Raw genomic sequence first — 14,013 nt, 5'->3', positions numbered from 1 at the left:
TACTGTGTATCTGACGCGTCTTGTACTTGCTCTGGGAGTGTTTTACGCCTATTTTCGTATCATATGCAAACGTCTTCATCATGCTCCCTACATTCAAGTCCAAATCAGTGATATCTATCACAAAAAGCAAGGGACCTGCGGAATCCCATTGGAAACAGCCTTCCAGTCCCGCAAACACCCATCAAACATTACTTTTTGCTTCATTCCTCTGACACAATGTGGGATCCAACTCGCCACTTTTCCCTGGATCCCTTCGGGTTTTACTTTCGCAATCAGTCTGTCATATGGGAACTAAGAATCTCAGAGCATAGAATCTTTGGTCCGTTTTTCCTGTACTGGCTCTGAAATTCCAGTCCAAGCTTTTTCCTCGTAACACTTCAAATGAGTTATCTACAATTACACGTCCAGTTGCCTAGTGCATTCCAGAAATTGCAAATCTTTCTTTGAAAAAAAATCCTAATTTCCCCTGTGGATCGTTTGCCAATTATTTTAAAGCTGTGTCATTTTATTACCGACCTACTTGCCAAAGGAAATAATTTCTCCTTACTTACTCTGACAAACCTCTCACAATTTCAAACTCCTCTATAAGGTCACCCCTTTAACCTTCTCTCCTGTAAGAAACAATCTCAGCTTTTCAAATTCATCCACATAACTGAAGTTTCTCAACCCAGCTACCATCATTGAAAACCTCCTTTCTACCCACTTCAAGACATGTCATCTTCCTAAATTGTGGTGGTCAGAATTGTATACACTACTCCATCTATGCCTAACCAGTGATTTGTAACGGGTTAGCATGACTTCCGTGTTTCTGTATTCAATGGCCCTATTACAAGGCCAATTATTCCATACACATTCTTCACTGTGTAATCGACTTGCATGGTCACTTTCAATGATATGTGAATAAGCTCCCCAGGTCCCTCTGCTCTTGCACTCCCTCAATATAGTACCAGTTAGATTATATTCCCTCTCCATGTTACTTATCTTCGTTAACTTGCATCAGCCACATTTCTGCCCATTTCACCAGTCTGTCTCTTTCCTCCTGAAGTCCACTACTATCCTGCTCACCAGTTACTATGTTGCCAAATGTTGCGTTGTCCACTAAATAAAGACTATGCTCCCTATAAATAAGTCCAGGGAATTTATATATAAATTAAGAAAAGCACAGGTCATAATACAGATCCATGGTTGACCCCACTTTTCTCCAGTCAGAATAAACATTCGTTCACCACTACTCTCTGTCTTCTCTCACTCAGCAAATTAAGTACCTAAGTTATCTCAATCCTTTTAATCCCATGTGTTTCTAATTCCCAAATAAGTCTTTTATGAGATACTTGCAAGTCTATACATCCAAGACCGACTTCAACACCATCATTCACCCTCTTTGTTACTTCCCACTTAAAATCGAGCGTCCAGTATCAGACCAATGATATGTGAATAAGCAGCTGTTTGAGTAATCTGCACAAACAGGAAGCGAGATTTGCCCATATCAGCAGTAAGCACGTTCGTTTCTCTTTGTCCTTCCTTGCGTAGATGCCACTGATAAACAATCCATTTACAATGCTAATGGATTGCCAATATTCGATATTTAGAGCAAAAACCTATCGTGAAGTTTAGATTATGTTCGTAACAAACAGCAACAAGAATTGACTGCAACGACCCAGAAAGCAGCCCCTGTTCTCACTGGCGAGAGGTTGGTGAACTGTTTGGAGAATTGGAATGGACTGTTTAAAGCGCATCGCTCCATAAAATCGACTTTTGGATTTGTATTGAATTCTGTAAAGTTAGTTGAGCGAATGGGAGGAGGAAAGGCAGGAGTAATCCAATCTGTAGCACGGGATAGAGCACAAATCACATCGCATCGCTCTTCCTCCAATTCTCAGAAGGAAAGAGATTGACTTGAATAAATCTAATTTGATCTAAAGCTTGAATCTTAGAAATCAGGAAGTGCAACAGTTTCCCATTCAAAAATATGGGCTGTATTATTCACTTTAATTTTAAAGAGGCTTCAATCATTTACTGTAAACGTCATTTTTTGTCATGGGAACAAAGAAGATTGTTATGAGGTCTAACTGAGCGGTTTTGTAATTATGATGCGTTTTATGAAGGGATTCTGGAGACATATTTCCCCAGCTTAGTGAATTGGTGAGTTAAATCCAGAGAATGAAAATCAGCAGTGATAGAAAACATGGAGAGGTTTTATTCTATTATTCTGCACTGGGGACTGTTTGGACCTGGGATGTTCTATTAGAAAGATGGCTGCATGCAGAATCCTAATACCTTGATAAAACTGATCTATTGTGAAGAAGATTGGGAATAGGAAGGAGAACAGGATTGGTGGAGAGATCTTTCAAAGGCCTGATTGGCCGAATAGGCTTCTTCTGTGCTGTAAAATTGTATTATGTTATAATTCTGGGTCATGCTTCACAAACATGCCGGCATCTAAGTCTATGAGTTGTGTGCTTAGGAGAACTAACCCTGCTGATTTTGAAAGAAGTGTATCTCCTGAAAACAGCAATTTGCATTTATATTGCGCCTTTAACCTAGTAAAGCGACCCAAGATGATTCATAGGGGCGTAAGCAGATATAATCTAGCATCCAACCACAGAATGAGATATCAATGTTTCCTCAGTATGGCTGTTAGTGATTCTGAGATTTGACCAAATGCTTGCCTAGATGGTAAGTTTTAATGCAGCATCGTAAAATCCATAGAATGGTCTTCTTCTGTGCTGATAATTAGAAGGTAATAGCAAAAGGATGTGGGCAGGAGCTCGGTGCACAGGATATGAATGAATCTAATCTTAAAATGGTTGGAGATTGAGGGAAGTGTTGCATAAGAGGAGATCAAGGGCTGGAGGAATTGCCCAATACCATATTCTGGCACTCCCTCGGTACAAAGGCCTCTCCTGGACAGTATGACCATTTAAGACTCGTGACGTTTCTTATGTACAAGACTGGAGTTACATAGAGGCGTTTCACATCACGTCACACAAATCACAGAAACTCAAATGCTGATTTAGGTTTTGATCACCAAATGGTGGAATTAGTTCATTCTGAGTCAAATTTCGCGATGTGTGTTTACCATATAAGCACTGATTGGAAAGTCTAACTTGTCCAATTGGGTATTCTTTCCCAGCGACTCCGTCTGCACCAATACTCTACGGCCTCCTCTCCTCCTGTCAACAACCCAACATCGACGGCCCCATCACCTACGTGTGCTTCGCAATGGACTATTCCACAGAAATCACGAGCCTTTCCTGGAGGAAAGATAAAGAGCAAATCACCACTGGACTGAAGACCTACCCGTCACTGTTCAATAAGAAATGAGACAACACCCTGAGCAGTCAGTTAACCATTACCGAGTTAGAGGTGGGCAACAGCACAATCTACTGTGAGGTTCAACGAAATGCGTCAGTCTGGAACATCAAAATGCTAGGCGAGTGTTTTGCGATACAGGGATGCAAACTGTGATAAGCAGAGAAGATATATTGTTTTCTATACAACTTGCTTAAACCAGACTTAGAGTGCACAGTTCTGGTCTCCATGTCACACTGGGAGTACTGTGCCTAATTCATACTTGGAGCACTGTGCGCAGTTCTGGTCCCCATATCACTCTGAGTGTACTGATTACAGGTCTGGTCTCCCTATCACATTTGGAGCAATGTGCTCAGTTCTGGTCCTGTATCTCACTTAGAGTACTGATTAGAGTTTTGTCTCCATGTCACACTTATTGTACTGATTACAGTTTTGTCTCCATGTTTCACACTGTACTGTGCACAGTTCTGGTCTCCATATCACATTTACTACTGCTAGGCAGACCCTCATGACGACGATGACGCACTTCACACCAAATTGGATGTGCTCACATCTATTGCAATGACTTTTCTCTTAAAGGGTGGAAGATGCCTGTGCGTGGATTTTTTAACGTGTGCCGACAGTTGCACACCAACCACCAGACAGGTTTGACAGAGCTAGATCTTGGTCAAGTGGCAAGGATTAACCAAGACAAAAGCGACCAATCACTGTTGCGACTCCCTTGTGCCCCGATCCCGCTGTTGTTTAATGCTGCACTACAATTCCTCTGTTATTCTGTGCTGCGCCACTCCTGGGCCACGTCGCCACTGTTGTTAGAAACTGCGCCGGTCCTGGGCCACGACTTCGACGCTGTTAAACGCTGCACCGCTGCTGGGCCACGACCCCTGTGATGTTATATGCGATGGAGAGCCTGAGCCCCGACTGCTCTGATGTTACATATGCCGTGCCACCCCTCGGTGGGCTTGTTCTCCGCCACTGGCTGGTCTCGAACGCCGCTCCCGCTGGGCATCCAATGGCACCCCTCACTGGCCATCGAAAGCTGCCTCTCGCTGAGCTCATCCCCCGTCTGTCCGCTGGGCTCGAACGCCCCACTCTCTGGGCTCGACCTCACATTTAGAGCACTGTTCACAGCTATAATCTCCTTCTCATATGTACTGTAATGTGCATACTGGTGGTTTCCATATTATAATAATGATAAAGAGGCACTGGAGAAGTGCACCAAAAAGATTTGCAAGTACGACAGTGCAACTGAAAGATTGTAACTGAGAAAAGTGATTGCACCGGCTGCGGCTCTTTGCTCGAGAAAAGGAAAGGCTGAGGGTGGGCGAATTGAGGTTTTAAAATTATGAAGGGATTTGAAAGGTTAGAAGTATTGAACATATTTTTGCTTGAGGAGAAGCCCGGTACCAGGGGCCGTCAATGTAAGATAATTGCCAATAAATCCAATAGTGAAATCAGGAGAAACTTATTTACTCAGGGAGTTGGTAGAATGTGGAAGTCGCGACCACATGGAGTACTTGAGGTGAATAGCATAGATGTATTTCAGAAGGATTAAAATAAGAACACGAGGGAGAGGAAGTCGGGCGAACGAAGGCTCATTCGGTCATAAACACAGATCTTTTTGGGCCGAATGGTCTGTTTCTGCGTTGTAGATTATATTTTAAAAATCGCTTTACAGTACTTAATTGTTTGGATTGCAACAAATAATCCGAATAACATTTATTTTCTTGCAGATCATGTGGTACATTATCCAAGTGTTTTCCTTACCCTGAGTTCAATTGAAGAAATCATCATAAGGAGATCTGCAACCATCGTGTGTTCAATCATTGATTTCCACCCAAATGAAGTGACAGTGAATTGGCTGACGAATGGATAAGTCATGGATCCGCACATCGTCACCTCTCCTGTCTTTAAAGTAAACATGGACTTCTCAATGACCAGTCGGCTAATATTCCCTGCCGAGGAATGGTTTGACCGCTCGATGTGTCCCTGCCAGTTTTCTCATCAAGGGTTCACCCAAAGCCGAAACATTATTAGATCTCACGGTGAGAGACACAATCCCGTGAATTTCCGGATCATTCTGAACGCGGATCTCAGTTAGAGCTTGTATAAGAAATATTAAAAAGCACAGAATTATTTCTAATTTCCAATTATACAGTTTGTGTTTCCTTTCAGTGTAACTCCTGACTGTGGATACCTCATAGTTCATGACTCCATCACTTCACCAAAGGTTGCCCTTTGCTCTTATGCTAGATTGTGAGCGAGGTTCCCTTAGTTTCAGTTTGATCCTGAGTTGCCTGATCATATTCGGAGCGACAGTAGGTGTCTGCAATCCATTGCTGGTAACTGTCTCAGATCCCACTGCTAGAAAGGGCATCTGCCCTATTTAGAATACTGTGTTCTGCACTGGGGACTGCAACTCAGGATGGATAAACTGGTTTCAGAGGAGATGCACTGCAAATTAAGGCGAATCATATCGGGGCAAAAATGGATAAATTGTGAGGGTACGTTGCACAGAATAGGCTTGTATTACTTTGAATATGGATGTTCAAGGTGAACTAATTGAGGTGTTTAATTTGATAAATGGAACTGATAGGGTAGATAGAGATAAACTATTTCCTCCGGTGCAGAATTTCAGAAAAACAGACATAACACTAAAGGTAGATGTAGGACGTTCAGGGATGATGTCAGGAAGGATTCATTCAAATAAAGGGTAGTTTGGACCACTCTTCTCCAAAAAGATGTTGATGCTAAAGGTCAAGTGAAGGTTTCAAAACTGCAACTGATAAACCTTTGTTAGGCAAGGTCATCATTGGTGAGACACAAAAGGCGGGTATATAATTTTGAGGTACCGATCAAGTCATGTTCCATTTGAAAGACGACATGCAGGATGGGCTGAATGGCCTACTCCAGTTTCTATTATGCTACTCCGGCCCTGAGGTTATATTTCCAACTAAATCTCCCGAACCAGACAGGAACGCCCAGTAATGATGGAGATAAACAAACTACTTAACATCGGTATTGCAAATTCTAACCCACCAAAAAAGACCCCATGGAACTCCATTTAGCCGACCTTTCACTTCTCCTATGATGGGGGGCTACAATTGGTTCCTGCACATTTTCACCGCCTCCATGATCACAAGACAGTCGAAGATTAACTTTGTTTCCTGCTGCACGTAAAATCCTGGATTTGATATAGCACTCGTTTTGAACTATTGTAAGTTTCATGTAGAGCCCTTGGCCCGAGTGGTGGAGCCAATAGACCTAGCGGAAGCGCGTTCGGGCACAAGAATCTGTTGACGTTGGAAATGTTAAAGGGTTTCCTAAGATCAGTGCCAATTTGTTGTTCTTCCAATAACGATGGTGTTTAATCATCAGCGAGAGATTGATATCTTAAAGACGATATATTCTCCTCGAGAGAGTGAAGGCCGAATACTGGTGGCCTGACTCTGAAGATGAAGCTTAGCGTGAATTTCATTTCTGCTTCACAGATGAATCTTCGTGCAAAGGTCCGAAGATCACTCTTCCGCAACCGTCACTAGAACATATCTTACTGGAGGCGACAGTGATCCTAACCTGCATTGTGTCTGATGCTACTTATGGGGTCACCGTGTCCTGGACACGAGAAAAGGAGACTTTGAAATCAGAGATTTCTCTCCAACCGGGAGAGCATCCCAACAGCGTGAACAGCAACTTAAACATCTCAACACAAGCCTGGCTGAGAGGGGATGAGTTCTACTGCGTGGTGAATCATCACGAAATGTCGACTCCTATAAGCGATTGCATCCACAAGGACAGGGTGAGTGGGGAGGTTGTAGGAATAAGTGACACGCTTTAACTATTTCCGGTGCTTGTGCAAGGGCCCATTAGTTTTTTAACTGTTTTATAGATTATCCTGATAAGTCAAATGTTCACTCCATGAAATAAACGCTCTGGGTCCTGACATGATGCATTTTAAGTGTAAGCTAAATAAATGCATGAGGGAGATAGAAATAGAAGGATATGTTATGAGGTATAGACAGAGTATGTTAGGAGGAGGCTCCTATTGAACATAAAGGCCAGCATAGATCAGTTGCTCGAATGGCCTATTTCGTTGCAGTGCTTTCAAAGTCATTTTCTAGTACAACTCTTCAAGCTCCCAGAGATAAGGTTTGCATCCCCATCTTCACTGGGCTGTAAAACCGGACAGGCCACAGAGGGGTAAAAGGAATTACTTTGAAATGTAGCACAAATCACATTTCTCTCATATCTAACCTCTAATTTCGTTGTCTCTGGAACTGTCCAGTTTATTGGCCTGTATTGTAACTGTTCTACAGAGAAAGTTCTGCGAGAACCGGCCGTGTCTGTCCTCCTGCCCTCCGCTGAAGATGTCTCTGCTCAGGGCTTGGTCAGCATCATGTGCTTAGTAAGAGATTTCTACCCCCGCGAGATCTTCGTCACGTGGAACGTCAATGATAAGCCAGTGATTCCGGTAACTAAAAGGACACTGAGGTGATGGCTGAGAACGGCAGCAGCTCCTATTTCATGTACAGCCTGCTATCCATTGCAGCCGAGGAGTGGGCCACCGGCGCTTCTTACTCCGGTGTGGTGGGACATGAAACGATCCCCTTGAAGATCACCAAAAGAACCGTCAATAAATCCAGCGGTAAACCCAGTTTTGTGAACAGTTCCCTTGTTCTGACGGACACCATCAACTTTTGTCAATGAGAATATGTTGATTCCCATTTCAGTTCTTATTTAAAAACCAATAAAGGTTTGTTCTTCCAATCATGAGTTACGCATACGGCCGGTCAATTAATTTTGCTTCCAATTTCTGTCAACGGGCGGGCTGTTAATCTGAAGCAAGATATTTTCTGGTCTTGGGCCCAAGGCTTGTACAGCCAAAGCTCCCAGCTCAGATACACTACGGGTTTAAAAGAGAGTGAAGAACTTTCAATAGCATATTGCTCAAAGTAACTTCAGCAACATTCTTCCCGCTGGTGAATCTGAAAACCTACCCTTTCCAACAAACAAACACCGCACAGGTAGAGCTCAGTTACCCTGATTCTCGTGTGATCCATCACTTCAGAATTGGAGCCAGTTTTATTTTGCAGCACTGCATCGACTGCGATCTGAAATGAGGGCCACATACCTGCACTGCTCTCCCTCCCCACACCCCGAACAGAAAGAGGGGAAAGGGCAATTATTATCCCACTGTACCAGACACTCGCCCAGCAGAGAGCGGGGAAACGTCAATAGTTAACACACTATACCTCCCACTGACTCACGAGAGAGGGGAAAGTGCAATTTTTAACCCACTGTACCTCCCACTGCCCCACGAGAGAGGGGAAAGGGCAATTGTTAACCCACTGTACTTCCACTGCCCCACAAGCGAGCCGGAAAGGGCAATTGTCAACCCACAATACTCCCACTGCCCCACCAGAGAGAGAGGAACGCGCAATTGATAAACCACTGTACCAGACACTTCCACATATGAGAGAGGGGAAAGGGTCATTGTTAACCCACTGTACCTCCAACTGCTCCACCTGAGAGGGGGAAAGGGTAATTGTTAACCCACTCTACCTTCCACTGCTCGACCAGAGAGGGGGAAAGGGCAATTGTTATCCCAATGTGCATTCCTCTGACCACCAGAGAGTGGGGGAAGGGTAATTGTTAGCCCACCATACGTCCCACTGCTCCAGCAGAGAGGGTGGAAAGGGTAATTGTAAACCCACTGTACTCGAACTGCCCCACCAGAGAGCCAGAAAGGGCAATTTTTAACCGAATGTACTCCCACTGCCCACCAGACAGCGGGAAAGGGTAATGGTTAAACCACTGTACCTCCCACCGCTCCACAAGAGAGGGGGAATGGCCAATTGTTAACCCACTGTACCTCCAACTGCTCCACCAGAGAGGGGGAAAGGTCAATTGTTAACCCACTGTACATCTCACTGCCCCACAAGAGAGTGGGGAAAGGGTCATTGTTAATCCACTGTACCTCCCACTGTCCCACCAGAGAGAGGAGAATGGGTAATTGTTAACCAACTGTACTCTCACTGCCCCACATGAGAGAGAGGAAAGGTAATTTTTAATCCACTGAACCAGACACTCCCCTACCAGAGAGAGAGGAAAGTGTAAGTGTTAATCCACTGTACCAGACACTCCCCCACCTGTGAGAGGGGGATAGGTTAATTGTTACCCCACTGTACCTCGCACTTCCCCTCCAGGGAGAAGGAAAAGGGCAATTGTTTGCCCACTGTGCACCTCATTCCCCACTAGAGAGAGCGGAATAGTGCAGTAGTTAAACCACTGTACATCCCATTCCCACAGCAGAGAGAAGGGAGGGAGCGGAATCAATTTATATTATATGATCGCAGTATCCATCTGTAAATAGTCATCATCTAACTCACTGTCCAAAAACGTTAAACGTGACGCATAGGCATTATATTTTAAAATAAATATATAATCAACATGTAATATTTAAGTCGTTTTTGGGGTAAGTCGATCCTTGTTATTCGTAAACTAAAAGATTGAATTTTAATGTTCCAATTCTAAACTGGTGAGTGAATCCTCTGCGGGTTTCTCACTGTTGTGTTCCTGATGTTTCGGAGGCCCATCTATTGAATTGTTGCATTCTTTCGGCTGAAATCACATTGTTCCTCACACAGAACTCATTTACAGAGAGCGATGAGGAATACGTGTAAACGTGAGTTTGGGTGTGTTCACATATAGCTGTGTTGAAGATTTTGTGTCAGTGTATGTGTTTTTTTGCAAGTACACATTTACGTTTAACTATAAAAATATAGATTAACACAATGACATAGAATATTATAGACACCAAGAATATAGTTCGCACCTTCATTGCCAGACCCAGTTCTTTGAACTCTCTGAAATTTGGAATAGCAGAAATATAGACACAACATTACACAAAGCAAACATACAAATATATGCTTTAAAAAAGACACATACACATTTACACACACAAAACAAATGTATTTATACAAAACACTCACAAACACACACAGTTACATATAGGCAAACACATACGCTTACACCTAATCAGACACAAACATTTACACATAACGAGAGGCTAGACAACCATATGAGGGAGAAGGGAATATTGGGCTATGCTGATAATTTAGATGAGAAAGATGGCAGGAGGTTCGAGTGGAGCTTACACGCATGCATGGTCTGGTTGGGTCGAATGTTCCGTTTCTGTGAGGTGTATCGGATGTGAGTAATTTGGTCTCAATGTTAAATAAATATTTATGCAATATATTATCTTCAACTAATATTTGTGGTAAATGTGTCTCTGTCATTCGTAAACTAACAGATTGAATTTTAATAGTCCACTTCTAAACTGGTGATTGAATCTTCTGCGTGTTCCTTACGGTTGTAGCCCTGATATTTCTGAGGCTCATCGGTTTAATTGCTGCATTCCATCGACTGACGTCACAATGGGTCTCACACAGAGCACATTTACACACAGCAGGGAAGAATGCGTGTAAAAGTGAGATTGTGCGTTGATGTGTGTGTGTTTGCGATTGTGTGTATATATGTTTTACTGTAAGTAGACACACGTGAACATACACGTACTTACACATAAACACACACAGAGTTTCACGTAAACACACACATATTTACACGTAAACACACACGTTCACATACTGATACAATACACATACCCAAAACATAATGCACACCATCATTGGCACACTCTGAAACGTTGATAAATAGCAAAGACACACACACACCTTTAAACAAAACACAAACAACACAAGCATTAACACACAGACAGGTACACAGGCATTAACACACAAACATCATACAGAAAGCACACACAAGCACAAATTCTTAGATTCATATATACACATTTACACATGAATGGAGAAACGCTTACAACTAAACATACACAAACACTTACACATACACATGAACAAACTTTCACAAAGCATATACACACTTAATCATAAATAGATACAATTACACGTGAACACACATGCTTAACAGTATACATACACGCTGAACACTTAAACATTAGCACACAAAGACTTCCATATAAAGATACACAAACGTACAAAACTACAGGAAAACACACTTACACAAAAACATGCACACACACTTATAATTCAAGGCACTTATCCAAAAACACATAATTTCACATAAGCACACTTACACATAAACTTACACACATCTACAGTATCTACATAAATACACACATCTAAGCATATACACATACACTTACACTTCAATGCACATACACAAAAAACACACAATTACACATAAACACACTTAAACTTTAACATACACACATCTACACACATCGACAGAAACACACACGCTTAAACATATACACACACACATTTATACAAAACACATGCAGACACAGACTTACACATTAACACGCACATTAACATACAAAGACAGACGACATCAAAACAAGCTCTCGTAATGCATTCATACACAAATATTAATCACAAAAAAATATAGAATTAAAATTAACTTTTGAACAGCAAGAATCTCCAACGATTGCTCTGAATAAATAATTCCTGATACCATATACTCTCACATTTCTTTATTGTGGTCCCACACGTACATTGAATCAATTTTCTTGATGGAAACGGATACAAGTTAATTATGTTCAGTGCATTGCGGAAACAAACAATTAATCAAGATTATTACTCATAACTGGTCTCGTACCAGCCTCCTTGATCGTCTCCAATAAAACAGGTGCCTAAACCTATCGTTAAATTAATCAATATCAGTCAGTAAACCTCCCTTGATATTTCCTCATATTATTCCAAATGATAGATCGTCCGGAATTGATGCAAAATCAATTAGCATATGGCTTTGATGGAAAAATGACATATTTTCCAACACGGGCTATAGGAAGTTCATAAAGTAAGAGCAACTGTGGAGTTATGAACATAGATCGATTGCTGAAAGTGATTAACTTAATACAAGATATACATTGAATATTAAGTTAGAGAACAGAATAATACCTTAAGGTAAACAAAAGATAATATATATTAAAAAAAATCTTGGCTTTATAAATGATCTGAATTTGTTTGCTCCTCTTCATTCCCGCAGATTCCTCAGACCTCAACTGGAGTGAAGACTGTGAGATCGAGAGCGGCAACAGCTCGACAAACACTTCCACATTCATCATCCTGTTCTTCCTGAGCATTTTCTACAGTGCTGCAGTCATTCGAGTGAAGGTGAGAAGATTCAATCCAATCATAACTCGTACTGATTGAAGCGGTTTGATAAACATCTCAAATTTCATTGATGCAAACCCTGAAATAAAGGGCTCAAACCACTAAATCAAAGTTTCACTGTATTATCCCTCTTTTACAGGTCAATTGAATGATTGGTTTTCTTCCACTGCTTATTAACATATTTGCATCCTCAAAATAAAATGTGTTCTATTGGTGATTCCCAAAGTCAATTGCCTTCAGTTAATACACCAGAATATGTGGCTGCGAATATCATAACCAGGAATTCCGTCTCTCTGTGTGAAATGTGTGAGATATTCGTGGAGATAATGTTAATGTATCTGGGAGTTTCATCATTATTTGAAAATATCATGTGTAAATCAATCACTTTTCTCATTCCTAATTTAGAATTATTTCCTTCCCTTTATGTTAAGCCCATGTTTTCTCTCCCTGGTGTCAGTTACAGTTGTACATATAGCTGGCAGCTCAGACCGCATGTGTTCTGATCTCAATGTGATGCACAATTGTTTTATTCACTTTGTGTTAACTTTTTTTTTAATTCTCTATACGATATTCTCTGTGAAATTATTAGTAAATTTGCAAATGGCAAATGTAATAAATTGGGCTCCTCCACACCGTTCCATTTTCTCTATCACACTGTGTTCTATTTCCGTGAGAGGTATTTTCCACCCGTCCTGTCTGGGTTCTGTTTCAATCCATTTCCGTTTGTTTAAGAGCCACTGCGACATCTAGTGTCCTATCAGAGTGACGACACATTTTCACTGCCTTTATATGTCATGCCCCAGGGGCGGAATGGCAGAACGGTGAACAGGCGTGCCATGCGGTCTCCTCGAATATAATTTTTTGTCACATGTCCGGTTATATTAAAGAGCAGGTTTCTGATCCATTACAGTCTGATACAGTATAGTACGTGATAGAGTAAATCTTCCTTTACACTGTCCCATCATACATTTCTAGAGCAGGTATAGCCCAGGTAAGATAAAGTGTAAAGCTCCCTCTACACTGACCCATCAAACACTTCTAGAAACAACATGGAGCACAAACCTTGGGAATGATACCCAAAGACCTACCTGACACACAGACACTCACTCGAACGTCTCTATTCGTTACACATAGATACACAAGAAAGAGACGAAAGGTGGAGAGACAGTATTTCAGAGAGAGGAGATGAGGGACCACGCGGCGTCTGCAGGTACATTTGCAGCCTTCTGTCTATTCAAGACAGAGCTCAATGGATTTTTGGATATGAAATGAATTAGGTATATGGAGACAGTGCAGGAAAGTGGAGCTAAGTACCAGATCAGCTATGATCTTGCTAAACGGTGCAGCAGGCTCGAGAGGGCGAATGGCCTTCTCTGGCTCCTAATCCTTATCATCTTATGCTCTTATGTACAGTGAATTACTTTGAATAGATACCTATCTCTGATTGCAGTTCGTGTTGAGATCATGGAGAATGGTCACGGTCATCATCGGGAGATCGAAATCT

At 41.9% G+C, this 14,013-nt stretch overlaps 1 pseudogene; it reads left to right on the top strand.

The window, feature by feature from the left end:
- LOC139235580 (Ig heavy chain C region, secreted form-like) overlaps positions 1-8,019 on the top strand; it is an 82,889-nt pseudogene extending 74,870 nt beyond the window's left edge.
- Positions 8,020-14,013: the final 5,994 nt, after the last annotated feature.

The sequence above is a fragment of the Pristiophorus japonicus genome, chromosome 23 (genome assembly GCF_044704955.1).
Source record: "Pristiophorus japonicus isolate sPriJap1 chromosome 23, sPriJap1.hap1, whole genome shotgun sequence".
In the NCBI taxonomy this organism is placed as follows: domain Eukaryota; kingdom Metazoa; phylum Chordata; class Chondrichthyes; family Pristiophoridae; genus Pristiophorus; species Pristiophorus japonicus.
This window is presented reverse-complemented; position numbering and strand designations above follow the sequence as displayed.